Below are 12866 nucleotides of genomic sequence, written 5' to 3'. Positions count from 1 at the left end.
TGAAAAATTCATAAAAAAGAAAACGAATTTATAAAAGCTACCAAGGCAATTTTGCCCTTTTCCCAAGATGAATTTGTTCAACTGGAAATGCGGATAGATGAAACGAATGAAAGATTGTGAGACAGACAGACGGACGAAGCGATGTGCAGATAGCAAATATTCTTTCGCCACTGATTGTAACATATGATGCAAAAATAAGGAAAATATATCATGTGAATATAGAAAATGATGAATACGTGTAGGGCTTGCCTTCAGCATTGTATAGAACCCTTTGCATACACATGCGCTTTTAGTGTTTTGGCAAAGAGATTTTATAGCATTTTAACTGTTTAGAATAAAGCAAAATTAGAAGCCATATAATATAATTATTTATCAATTGTACCTAAAACTGAAAACGAAAACTAGAATGTGCTTGAAAATCAAATTAAAGCTGGAACCTATTATGATTTTTGTTTTGGTTTGTTTTATTTCATCCTTTATTTTGGTCTGACGCATGAAGGATGGAACTAAGCTAAGAATAAAAAAACCACTGAGTATAAAAAAACACATCAATATTAATATTAAAAATCCCTATTTTCATAAAATAAAGTTGTGTTTCTAAAATGTATTCAACATGCAAAAGAAAGAAACTTTAGAAATATAAGAAAGCAAAACTAAATCACTCTTTTAAGAATTGTATCTTTAAAGAAAAAATTTAAGATATTTTCCTAACGAAAGATTTGTCGTCTTTAAGCGCTAAAATGTTGGCAAGCACTTCTAGTTCAAAATCAGAACTAACCCAGGAATTCAGATTTTTTTTCCCCAAAATAAAAGGATCATTTGCCTGGGAAACAAATGGAAATTAAGAAATTTAACATTATTAGGAAGAACAACGAAAGGATACATACTTTTCAGTATATTTATTGTTGAGAACAATGACTCAGAATTTGTTGCTGTCGCAGAAACCTGGAAAAAGACAGATTTATTATGCAAACGGAACATGTTAATGCGGTTTTACTTGGTATCAAATGTCATTGATATGTTTACTCTGCATGATTAATCTGGCTTTTTACATGTTGCTGTGACTAGGTTTTGGCCATTGTTCTCGGAACAAATATGTTGAAAATTTTGTGTACTTTTTGTTTGGAATATTACGTGACTTTAATTTAATATTTTAGAAACTTTTGTAGAAAAACATTTAAAGGTGTTTTTCATGTTTTTTTTGTGTGTTGATACATGTAACTATTGGACCTCTGATGTCATGCATATGTATGCTGCCAGAGTTGGATGATCACATGACTTGCAATGCAAACTGGGGAGTAACAAGTAAAATGTTAGCACTGTAGGTGTTTCCTCTTGTCTGTAAATTAATTAAATGAATGGCATGCTCCAAATTTTGGAGGAGATAAATCATCCTACTGATTTCACGCAGATAGGGCTCGATATAAGTTGTTTTCTTAACTTGTGGCTACTTGATGCTGACACTGGTTTTGTCAAATTAAACTTTTTGATTGGTCATTCGCTTTGACCTAACACACCAATGTAAATGTCAACATATCTAAAATGGGGTGTGAAGGGACAAGGAAGGAGAGCTGAGATTTATTTCTGATTATTTGTTTTAAAAATATTTAACTGATGTAATTTATGTATAGTTAATTTATATTGTGTGCTTTACCTTTGTCTGTGATTGAGGGTAAAATTTTGGCCTCCCTGACCTTTTGCCATGTATTTTTTAAGATATGTACTAAAACTTAAGCTCAAGCCCTAACTTTTAAGAGTTTGGTATGTTCTAGAAGCGAACTTGTTGCCATTGTTTTGAATTTTCCATTAACTTTTGAGAAACGTCTAATACATGGATTAAGCGGGGTATGTATACAAAGAGATTTTTGCAAACAAAGATTTCATTCCTTTCTTGTGATTAGTCTCTATAATCATTTGTAGCTGTGCTCCGATATAATTTCAGAGAAGTAATTTATTTAAATTATTCATTGGTATTACAAAGTGCTGATTTAATTTTTTGACTGAAACACTACTTTGGGAAAAGTGAGGACTCATTCAAAGACATGTGAAATATATAATTGGGGTATATCAAGGTTATTGGTACATCAGCACATTCAAGACCATTGATATATTCAAGACTATTGGAATTCATTTATAACATATATAACATTTATATGTTCAAGACTATTGGAATTCATTTAGAACATACTACAAATTTGGACTTGCGATAGGAAGATTATTATTATTTGGGATTTAATTCACAAAACTGTGTCTTTTGAATTTTCATTTTGTGTTCTCGTGAAATAAATTATTTGTTGATTGTACTTAACTTGTTGGGTTTGCTTCTTTCTAGTCCATAGTTTAAGACCATAACTTCATAACAAGATAAATCTCCCAAATATTCTGTTCTTCTCGAATAACAATGATATGAATTCATTTTATGTTGTTTGTAAAAACAAATATGCAAACTAAATTAACACTATATGAAATAAATTGGTAATAAAATAAATCGGTAAACAGGTAAATAACTAGGTAAATAACATACCACAATGTTTTGTTTTAACCAATTTTTCTCGTTTCTGTTCTTTCACGTGCAAGCGTTACTTATGTTATTTTTCTCTGTGTAATTAAACCTTCCACTTGAAACATTTGACCAGAAATTTAAAGTACTAAGATCGCAGTCTTAAACTTGTATGCCTACATACTTCATTTTATCTTTTTAGTGTCTCTATTCTCTTTCTTTGATGTATAATATCGTTCACTTTTTGAAACAATAAACTACAGTGAAAGAAAAGAGGCAAAATAAGCCTTCGTGATGAAACATATAATGGAGTGTACAACACTGTCATCCAAGTTTATACACTTTTGTCCCATAAAGTATTTGTAGTTTCTTATTCCATGAATTCATGTACCCACTCGTAGACTCTTCTGTGGCCACAAAAAAAACAAAAACACTATCGACACAGAAGCATCAGCTCTGCTAACGCTGTCTACATAAATGCATTATCTCTCCTTAAGAACGAACGCCACCATTCAGTTAAAAATAACACATGGGGAATTTCGCAGTACAAACCCCATAAATGTAGTTAAAAATAGCACATGAGGAATTTCGCATATACATTGCTAGGTCAATGCCGAATACGATAGATATATAGATAAATAGATAGATAAAGACGTTTACCGCCGTTTTTGTGCAACTATGAACGTTAGTGTTGGTAAACTGACTGATAAGTGTCAATATAATGGTACATATTATTAATATTGGTAACCCTACTACGTGGATGTCGAGGCTACGACATGGATGATAACTGAATCACTTCGGAAGTAAAAGCGAAAGCAGAATAAATCGATTCGCTGTCTTTCTTCCCCACTCGTCAATTTGCAACCTTGTTACGGATCAACACAGTACTGAACCCCGTGCTGGAGTAAGGTCGAGGTAAGACTACTGTCGGACAATTGGAACACTTTATTATAATACTGATGCCCGCCTCCGTATGAGGCGTTATTGAATATTGGGAAGTTTTTAACGGCTTTTTAAATAAGGTAAGATTTTATTATTTTTTCGGGGGTGGGGGATCCTAGAATATAAAAAATCCTGTAGGCCCAAACGTTTCTAATGGATGGTACTCACTTGTCAGTTCGCTGCCGTTTTGGTCATAGTTGCAGAGAAAACATATTGTGTGGAGGTAAACACCACTTTGACCAAGGCGATACACTACAGCTGCGAAGTTCAGGACCATTTCGCACACTGCAACAGAAAGTGGAACTGAATTATTAGAACATTACGGGTTCCTTCATAACTTGCCCACTAATACTCCCTGGAAAACCCCGGGAAGAACCACCTACCCACAAGAAGCTACTGGCAAGCTAGTTACTAATATTAGTACCCTTACTCCTACCTCGTGGACAACAACAAATCAAGTTGAGGCTACGACATCGTAGCTACTGGCAAGCTTGCTCACATACCCACGTTAGCCGAGCCTGAGACTCGAACCCACGCAGACAGAGGTGAGAAAGCAGTGATCCGGAACGGTGAGCGCTTTAGACCACTAGGCCACTCGGGGCCCCGTAAAGTATAAGAAAAGAAGGAAAACTATCATTCGTCACGAAAATTGGACTGGAGTGTACTGTAGTATCGAATACGTGTATACATTTTTTACCTATCAAGTATTTTGGATGGAGTCTCTTTTTCAATTTATATTATTCCATGAATCCGTGTACACGCTCGTAATGATGAAAACTATTCTGCATACATATATAACCCTTTCGACATATAATTACTTTTTTTCTTGAGTACAATACTCCACAATCGAGTGCTTTTAAATTAATACTCGCAAAATCTCACAATGCATGGAAAGGCCGTAAGTAAATAAAGACGTTGGCGCACCGACCGATAAAAATGAAAGCGAAAGCAGGAAAGAAATCGCTACAAATCTTCCACTCTTTATTTCCCACATTCAATTCACTACTCCAACGGTAGGCTGATAAATATGCCCCTCACTGTGATGATGTTGATTTTCGGGTTAGCCACATTTCCTCCATCGGTATAGACACGGATTTGGGGGATTGATTTATCGGTTTGATTTATCGGTCTACGTTCGATTGGACAGGAGAACTAAGGCCAAGGAAAGGCTGTACAGTGAGCAGGGCCGCGGACAGGGTAGGACAACTTGGACAAAATTCCGGGGATCCGCAGCGGTCAGGGGGCCCACCGCCGTCACAGTTTGTAATTCATAGGGGCCTACTGGAGAATTTGTTTTACGTAGGGCCCACAAATCCTGTTCGCGACCCGGGTAGGGAGGTGAGATTGTGTTGTTTTGCGCCCTCGTATACTCATTTGAGCACACAATGAAAGAATGAAATACTCTGGCATTAAAACTATCCCGTATCTAATTTCATAATGAGTATGGTCAGCGTGAATGTTCAATGAGACTGACCTCCATTCCTCCTTCCTCCATTTGAGATAGAGGGAACGGTAGTATAAATAAAAGAGAGATTTAGCAAAGTATGCAAGGTAGAGGTTGCACAATTTATGCGTGAATTTCGCTCATTTGGTTAATTTATCAGCTTGACAGACCTGCCAACTCTTAGGATTTTTCCGTAAGTCTTACGAAAATTATCATTAAAATACGGACTTTTAGCATACAAGCAAAATCTACGGACAAATGATCGCTACGAAAAATCCGGATAATTGGTTCATCCGTGTTGATTGTACTTAACTTGTTGGGTTCATCCGTGTTCGATTTGGATCCCGGTTTCTTATTAGAATTAGTAAAATTAATTTGGTAACGACTAACTTTACTGCAGCACACCAGACGCTTTGAACTGCATATATTTGTTCATGCGAAGCATCTGGATGAAAAAACTGTTGATTTTAGATTATTTTTTTTTTATAAATGGCGTTCAGAAAGCGATGCATGTTTAACACAAAAGGGAAAATAAGCTAGTAAAATAAGTGTTAATAATCAACACAGAAGAATAAAAAGGAGTGTTCAGATTCTTGTTAATAAAAGCAGGAAAGGACACAATAAACATTTATTGGACATCACGTGCCAATTTGAGAATGTCTCGTGGCGGGAGATATGATTGCCGTCGTCATGTGAAATGGAAAAAGAATTTACAAGAATTACGTAAAGCTGAGAGATAGCAACAAGCCATTGAGTTGCATCGGGTTCGGAACTAACTTTTGTGCAAATGTACTAGTGGTAAATAAAGTTTACGCGTTTTTTTACAAACTTTTCAGTTGAACACAATGTTTATCGTCGCTTCATCAAACTTTTAATTACGTTTTCCAACTTTACAATAGCAGACATTTATATTTTGTTACACCTTGCTGAAAACTGGTCAATCTTACGGAGAACAATCAACTGCCTTACTGAGATGGACTCGTCAGGGTTGGCAGGTCTGGCTCGAGTTTGTAAAAATGAACGTGGAGTCCTCAATTTAATATCATAGAATACACCTTGAATAAATAAAAGTGTGGTCATGTTGACTTGCATTTCAAAGACATGATAATTATGGTGATTCTTTCTTAAAACGAACTTTAAAGTCGTATTGATGACAATAAACGAGACGGTTTTCTTTGTTATAGCGATTTTTGCATTGGGTTGTTCATTTGATACTTTTAAATTTTACCAAGTCATTCTTTTTCCTTGTCTGGTATGTTGGACTTTGTAAACTCTGGTATGCTGGACGTTGTCAACTCTGGTATGCTGGACTTTGTTAACTCCTTTCGCTAATGTCTACGTAGCAATCTCCGCCTCTTTTGCTGGTAAGCGTAGTAAATAATATTGTTTTCAAGAGTCCTTCAGAATACGTTTTTTCAAGTTTAATAGTTTTAGTCTTTCAACGACGAGGAGAGTTAGTATCTGTATTAACTGTATTTTATAATACGAATACATGACGATTCTGTATATACTAGCACGTTATCATTTTCTGCACGAAATACTCGCTGAAGTACACGGAAATCCTATAATGCGAGTCAACGTCTGTGATTGTTATTGGTGGACAAATTGGTGTTTGTAGTAGTAAAACCTACACCATGTAGTTTTTTCTTTAGTCTCTTTATTAAAGGTAGTTACTCTTTATGTTCGTTAGAACATCTTCATTCATTCAAAGCTTTGTAGCGTCTTGTCACCTTGTTTTACTCATGCTGGTTTCAGTTTTATTTATGCATCGAATATATTCTTCATGAAAGCCCAAGTGTGGTAATTTGTTGTTGTTCTATTCGTAAAGCAGCAGAGAGGGTGAACAGACCATAGAATTCCGACAAAAACAAATAAAACAAACAAATACATCATCTCGTAGAAAGGTCCAGATTTTACAAATGAACTTTCCTTGAGATGTTTATTTTTGCAATGACCGATTGTGCTAATAAAACCTCAGTTCGAAATAGTAGCTGAAAAAATAAAGTACTCTACGTGTTTATTTATTTCTTGTTTATTTTTTTGACGACCAACGTTGGTAGGTACCCTCTCTGCTGCTATTAATTTACCACCATACCAAGTTTGATGAATATTTTTCAACGCGTTCTCGCTGTACTTTCTCCTCATCTGTTTCATCTTCATCTGAATCTTCGGAATTTGTTCTATGTTTCAAGTAATATTCAAGTTCTGATGGTGGTTTTTCTATTTTGGGATTTATGTTTTTTCTGTGTTTATAATATATCATCAAACTTCGATATCGATCTCCACCGCAATTTTTACAAATCTGATATAATCCTCTAACGCCGTTGTTACATCCAACACATCTTCGTGGACCAGCATGAGGATTTTTCTTTATAAGATAATTATGTTTCTTGCAATATTCTCCACGGCACCTTTTGTTGCATTTATCTGTTGTTCCTTGACGCAGCCACGCACAGTTGTTCATTATATTAATGATATCTATTTAATTAAATTTAATTTTATCATCACCCCTCTCTGCTGCTCCTCTTTTGCTGATATTAATTAAATTATTATGTTATAATAAAAATGGTACATCCAGAATCTCATACTGCAAGAACAGCTCGAGAACGATTAGAAACAATTAAAAAATTTCTTCCTGTCAGAGACTCATTTAGAAAAAATCTGCAAGCGCAGCAAGAATCAAAAGTTGAGTTTGAAGAAGACACTAAAAAACTATTTAAACCCGTCACTGCAGCTACTGAACAAGTTACAACTGTCATCAAAGAAGATCTTCTTCCGGTATCAAAACAAACTGTGGTACAGGCTGAAAAAACAGCAAGAAGAACCAAACAAACAAAAAAGATTTTACGAGACCTTCCAACTGACATAGCTGCAGCTCAACCTCCACCTGTTGATGAGGAAATACTTGAAGGTATTGAAGAACTTCGTACTGAAGTCGCCGATGTGAGAAAAAAACTTGCATCTAAATCCAAACCAGCAGGAGAAAACGTAGAATTAATTGCAAAATTTAACGAAGGAGTTGTTGAGGAAATTAGAAAAACTGAAAGAGAGAGATTACCTGAAGAAATATTAAATAGTTTATCTAATAAATCTAGTATTTTAAAACCCCGTTATGAAAAAACAAATGATGATAATTTCATTAAATGGATATATCGCGTATATTACAACAAAAAACAAGCTAGAGGTTCAGAATTTGAAAGACTTAAAGAAGAAGTAAAAAGACTTTATAGAGAGAGACGGGAACAACCAAAACAAGGAGAGTCCTCCCAGTATCAGCTTCCTCCACCTCTGCAACAAATAGAACAACAGCAATCTTCTTTGCAACAGCAAAGGTTGAAGTCGGAAATTAAAAAGACTAAAGAACTAATTAAATCACTATTCCATAAGAAAATTCCTTCACCTTCACATAAAATTTCTGCACCGGATGTAACATTTACACCGACAGGTTCACCATCTGGATCACCCCCGGCCACCACTGAAGTACTTGCTCCGGTAATGCAACCACCAGTATTTAAAACACATCAAGATGAACCTGAAACAGGATCTGGTTTATGTCCTGATAATATCATCAATGACGTGTCACGGTTAGAAGTTCTCATAGGAGGAAAACGTGCCGGAAATAATTCACCAGAAATAACCAATGAAGCAGCTGATATTTGTCGGCGACTATTTCAAGGTGGCATCATGGATATTGGCGTTTACCGAGAACTTATTGATGAGCTCGTTGATGACTAGTTGTTAGATAAATGGTAAATAAAATAAGATGATTGTGCATGATAATCATCGTAAACCCACACAGGTTAGAGCGGTAAACTCACGATTACCAATCTATGAAGCAATTTACGGAGATGGACTTGGTGATGTCATTCGAGGATTATTCACGAGGATAGCTCCCAAAGTAGCACCAGTTGCAAAACAATTATCGATGAAGGCTATTGATATTGTTCGTGATAAAGCTCCTGGTGCAATTGTCAATGTTGCTGGTAAGGCGTTCTCGGCGATCAAAGAAAGATTATCACGATTATTGCGACGAAAACAACAACCACCGGTGAAACTGGCAAGTACTGAGGTGATGCCTGCAGATGTCAGTAAAATAATAAATCAGGCTGCAAATCAAAAACTAGCGGCGATATCTGAAGAAGCAGAAAAAAATATAACATCAAATTTAATAGCAGGAAGTGGTCTTCGTCGACGATGATCATCATTTGGAAAAATGGTAACTATAATAAAAATGTTCAGGCGCGAATCAGACCCAGCATTTGATATGGAGGCACCTGTCCTTAAGTACGAGTCAGTACGTGATTATCAATTTTATTCTTATGACGCAAGACTACCAAATCAGCGAGGGAGAATCGAATTACAGGTTCATGATACAAGTAGATATTTCTTGCCCGCTGAGGCGTTTATTGAAGTAGAAGGTAGACTTGTAACGAATGTTGTAGCTAATACGGCATATGCTGCTAATTTGCGTGTTGGTTTTGTCAACAACGGAATTATGGCACTGTTTGATAGCGCCACATACATGATTGATGGAAAAAATATTGAATCAATTCAGAAGGATGTTGATGTTGCTACAACAATAATTGGTCTGGCGAGATATTCTGACGACTTTACAAGATCAGCTGGTCCAACAATGATGTTCGCTAAAGATATCACCGACAACGCTAACCATAATCAGTATACCAAGGTATTCACTCCAAGGGCTACTGCAGTTGATCCACAGGCAGAAGCTGCCAACCCCGATCGTGAAGCTAGACCAGGTGCTGATTTTGAAATCATAAAAGATATTACCCCGACTTACAACTTGGGATTTGCAGCACGCCGATCAGCGCTGTCGGGAGATGATAGAAATTTTTCGTGTGCAATTCCATTATCTCACATCTTTGGGTTTTGCAGAAATGTTAGAAAAGTCATCTTTGGAGCTAAACACACAATTGTGCTCGTAAGAAAAGGTGATGATAATGATGCAATCTGGCGAGGTGCTGGTGTTGCTGATGCTGGTAAAGTAAATATATCAAAACTTTCATTGTGGATGCCAGTAATGACTCCATCTATTACTGAGGAACAAAAATTACTATCTTTTATGGATCAAAGCGGTAAATCATTGCTATCATGGTTAACAGTAACCACAGATGCTGCTCAAAGCAATATTAATGGTTTATTTACATGGCATATAGCATCACAACAGGGTGTTTCTGCACCACGACATATTTTTATTGCATTACAAAATATTAACCGGATAAATAATCAAGAACGTTCACATATGATATTTGATAACCTTGGAGTTAGTGAAGTTTCTTTACGGATAAATGGACATCAAGAACCATCCGAGGATATACAACTAAATTATGCACAAAATCATGTAGCGCGCGCATATCATCGTTTAATGTCATTCATGGGACGTGATCAAAATATAGATACCGGGTTGCAAATATCACAACTAGATTTTACAGGTCTATATCCGATTTATTATTTTTCATTAGAACATCTTGATTTATCCAAACAATCTGTTGTTGATATACACTTTCGAGCTCATGTTACTAACCCGCCAGGTGGTGGTGCTTTCTACAGAGCGATCGCGGTCATACTTAGCGACAAGGCCATGTTACTTGAAGGTGGCAGTGGTCGAATGAGGGTCGTTGATGCACCGGTGGAAAATCTTTAATCGTGTTATTTAGAAAAACATATTTTATATAAAAATGTCGTATAGTCATGTTAATGTTACTCTGACCCCGGGTCAAGTAAAAAAGCTTCAATCAAAAACCGCCAACAAATGCGGAACTAAAATATCACTAAAACGAGATCAGATTAGTGGTGGTCCAAACAAATTATCGTTGACAAATAATCAGATTAAACATTTCAATAAAGCCCTAGAATCAAAAACTGGAGTTCAATTCCATCTCTCCCCGAGCGCCATCAAAGACATGGTTAAAACGGGTGGTATATTCCCACTATTTGCGGCCATTCCGGCATTACTAGCTGTGGCTGCTCCGGCCTTAGCAAAAGCGGCCGCGTTAGGTGTTGCTGGAGCGGCGGGTAAAAAAATTTTCGAAAAAGCTACTGGTGGACGATATAACAAAAAAAAGGGACGCGGTCTAAGATTACCGGGATCTCGTTGGGGGAGAGGCCTAAGGCTTCCAGGGTCATTTCGTTAAACGTTCCATCATCAAATTTTGATTTACTTGATGCTGCTAAAAAATTAAAAATATCTGCCTTTAGAGGTGTTTTTATGCGAGATCAATTACCGAAACAACCAAACAAACTAGAAACAGGTATTATTAATCTTGACAAACGTTCCGGACCTGGTACTCATTGGGTATCATACGCGATTGATCCGCGTGGAATTGTTTATTTTGACTCGTACGGGTTAGCTCCACCTGTTGAATTTATCAAGTATGTCGCACCACTCCACGCAACAACTAGCGGTTATAAAGTTTGGTATTCAACGCTACCCACACAAACAATGACAGATCCGCCAATATGCGGCCGTGAAGTAATTAATGTACTCGACGCTATATCAAAATCATCCAAGCCGCCACATAAAGTCGTGCACGATTATACAAGCAACCGATATGTTGCGCGTAAAGCATTTTAAACAACGGATCTTATATAATGGTTGATATTTACGGAAGATCTTCTACTGGTAAGAAAATAAAATCCGACGTTGATCTGTCAAAGTATGCGACTAAAGATGACCTCGCTGATATTATGAACCTTGCTGGAGTTGACCCAGATGAAGTTGTTATTTTTCAAGATCGATATGGTAAACTAAAAACCAGCAATATCAAATGGAATGATATAGTTCGACGAGTACTTGGTGCAGTTACGGATAATATTCCCGTGTTTACTGATAGCGGCAAAATCAGAGATTCAAGTATATCGTTTGCAACAATTAGAGATGAAATTGCAAAAAATGTTGCTAATCGCGTGAGAAACACCGGTGACACGATGACAGGTGAACTTAGCATGAACGGGAACAAAATAGTAGTTTTAAGAGATCCAACATCTGACGAAGACGCAGCAACAAAAAAATACGTTGACAACGTGGATGGTAAACTATCCACGCTACGGGCCGAGTATGACGTTCACGCGGGCGCTTTTGCAAGATTTCGCAGAAACCATCAAAAAAAACACAGAAGAATTCTTCGGCGCTCCGCCTGTCGTCAACATAAAACTCGTTGATATCAAAAGTAACCTAGACACGATCAAACGAACACAACTAGACATCGTAGCGGGAATTCCTGAGATTATCAGTAAAACCAATCTGATTAAAATTCCAGCTGAAATAACTCCCGGGCATATCACAAACATCGTATGCACGGTATCATCGGGATTTGCAACATGGTCAACGCAGAATAAAAATATCAAATATACCGCAACAGTCACTGGCGTGTACAGGCTATCTGTGTTTAGTGCTGCAAAATTTGAAATATTTACAACGTTTCCATGGCGTTATTCCACCGACAGGTTTTCCGGGGTTGTATCTGTTGTATTAAATAGCGGAACCGAAGAAATATTTATTCTGGAAGCAGATGATAAGAAATTAACCGCAACATCTTACTGGTGGTGTTTGGAATTTGTAGCTGAAACACCTCAATTGTTTGTATAAAAATATATATGGACGGTGCGCAATACAGATACAATCAAGCGCGTGAATGGCAGGCTGCGCTAAAAGATCAAGTCGATCAATATACAGTAAAAGTAAAAAAATATCGACGACGATTGGTTATCGTTGATGTGATTGTTTATTCAGTATCCGCTGTTGTTGCTTGAACCGGTGTAATATTATCAGCGTTGACAACGATGGCACCAGTAGCTGTAACTATTTGTATTTCAGCAGCAACAACTATTGCAGGTGTGCTTGGTATCATCACAAAAAAAATATGTACTTGTACGAACGAAAAATTATCCGATTACAAAATAAAATTACATACAGCGACGGTAGCATACTCGAAATTATCCTCGTTGTTATCAGCGAGT

The 12866-nt window shown here is 36.8% G+C and overlaps 1 protein-coding gene across 2 annotated transcripts in view; it reads left to right on the top strand.

The window, feature by feature from the left end:
• Window positions 1-3099: 3099 nt before the first annotated feature.
• Window positions 3100-12866, top strand: part of LOC149778413 (guanylate-binding protein 3-like) — a 57364-nt gene continuing 47597 nt past the window's right edge. Inside the window, exon 1 of one of the 2 annotated variants that reach the window (XM_089939232.1) lies at window positions 3100-3522. The gene's annotated coding sequence lies outside the window, so the exon portion shown is untranslated. The remainder of the gene's footprint in view (window positions 3523-12866) is intronic. The other variant, XM_089939231.1, reaches the window with a different exon arrangement.

This window comes from Sinohyriopsis cumingii, chromosome 17 (genome assembly GCF_028554795.1).
Source record: "Sinohyriopsis cumingii isolate HCF-2022 chromosome 17, ASM2855479v2, whole genome shotgun sequence".
Lineage (NCBI taxonomy): Eukaryota > Metazoa > Mollusca > Bivalvia > Unionida > Unionidae > Sinohyriopsis > Sinohyriopsis cumingii.
This window is presented reverse-complemented; position numbering and strand designations above follow the sequence as displayed.